Genomic DNA, 2,085 nt, shown 5'->3' with positions numbered 1-2,085 from the left:
GGGGCGGAGGGGGCGGGGCGGAGAAAAGAGAAGGAAAGCGGTGCCTCCCCCTCCTTTGCGCCGGGAGGACCGGGGGACTGAGGCGAAGGGGGAGTGTCCCGGAGGGGAAATGCGGACAGGGAAGTGAGGAACAAGGAGGGGTCTTGGCTTGGGGGTGTCCAAGTGGGTAGTTACTGGAGGGGGCGAATAGTGGGGCCGCTGCCGAACCCCTGCCTTGGGCCTTGAAGGGTGCATGTGGGTCCTTCCTAGAGGCTAGGGTGAGGTTAGTTGTAGGACACCCTCCTGGAGGGCGTGGCAGGGGCAGGTAAGTTTGGTTTTTTTTTTGCTGCTTTTGTAACTGCACTTTAAGGTGAGGAAACCCCATGTCAGTCTTGCCAGAGTCCTGGATACCGTCGGTGCATTTGTGGACGCAATGCATAGAACAGCTGCTTAAACCCTGCACAGCCCCATCTCGTTCCCTTCACACGCCGTGGGGAATGGGGCCGCACCCCTGGAATTTTTTCACCATTCGTTAGTAGTTCTAGAAATATTGGATCATTTCTGGGTGCCAAGGACCATTGGAAAGACTTGTGTTTTTTCTTGGTTTTCCCCGGGGCCTTGAGGATACCCCTGAAGGACATGAAACCAAATCTGAATAAATTTACCTCACCAAATAACTCCAGAAAGTGTTAAGAACCTCTAGGCATACAGAATTTGGGAGTTAGAAGGAACTTAAGCCCAGCCATCCTAGTACAGTCCATATCACAAACAAAAAACGTCCAACACAGCAGACAAATGATCTGTCCAGCCCTTTATCCTTTGAAGAACCCTTGTGAGGGGAAACCCACTAAAGGATCATTCCACTTTTTCATGGCTCTACTTAAGATAATATATTTAGAGCTGCAGGGGAAAACCAAATGCAATTTTGTATCTAGGCTGAGCGTTATAAATGACTAAGTACAGAGTTTGGGGTAATTGTTATAGGAGGAAAGAGTCCATTAAAGTCAAGTGATCTAGCATTATTTAAGTGTCTACTGTGTGCTGGGCACTGTACTAAGTGGGGGGGAGACAAAAAAAGGCAAAAAGTCTAATAGTCGAAATGTTTAGCAATCACACAAACGCACATATATAAATTTGGGGTAGTTTCAGGACAGGCTTTAAGATTAATATCTAAGAAGTATTCTTGTAGAAGATGGGATTTACAGATGAGGAAACTGAGGCAAAGAGGTTAAATGACTTGTCTAGGATCACTCTTCCTTTAGTTGAAACTTGAAGCTGGGGTAGTTAGGAGATAGCCATGAGGAGGAAGAACTTTACAAGTATGGAAGATAGCCAGTGAAAACACTTGGGAGTTGGAAGATAGAATGTCTTGTTGGAGAAACAGCTAGGAGGACATTGTCACCTGATGGAAGAGTCTATGGAGGACATAAGTATAAGAAGACTGGAAAGGCAGGGAGGGTCAGGTTTTGAAGGGTTTTAAAAGCCAAACAGATAATTTCTATTCTGTTCTGTAGAGGATAAGGAGACATTGGAATATAGAGTGGCATGGTCACATCCACACTTTGGTTCTTTAGGAAGTTTAGTTTGACAGCAGAGGGTTGGATGCACTAGAGTAGAAAGTTTCAGGGAGATGAACAATATGTTATTGCAGTAAGTCCAGGTGTGAGGTGTTAAGAGCCTAGACCCACAGTGGTATGGCAGAGTCAGAAGAGAGAAAGGGACATAAATGAGAGATGAGCGTAAAATTGATAGAATTTGGCATTTGGTTACCTGGGGGTTGATTAAGTAATCAATGACCTCTAGGTATTATGCATGATTTGGAGGATGATGATACTCTTGAGTGTAATCGGGATTTATTTAGGAAGAAGAGAGAGCTTGGGGAGAAAGATAATGATTACATTTCAGACATGCTGCAGAGAGGTCAAGAAGGATAAGAACTGAAAAAAGATTGTCAGATTTGGCAATTGAGAGATCATTAGTAACTTTGGAATAAAAAGTTTCAGTTGAATTAAAGAAGCCAGACTGCAAAGAAATAAGAAAAGAATGAGAGGAATGAAAGTGGAGGCATCAATTGTAAATTGCTTTCTCACAAACTTTAGCCACAAA

Source organism: Gracilinanus agilis, chromosome 4 (genome assembly GCF_016433145.1).
Source record: "Gracilinanus agilis isolate LMUSP501 chromosome 4, AgileGrace, whole genome shotgun sequence".
NCBI lineage: Eukaryota > Metazoa > Chordata > Mammalia > Didelphimorphia > Didelphidae > Gracilinanus > Gracilinanus agilis.
Note: the sequence above shows the minus strand (reverse complement) of the source record.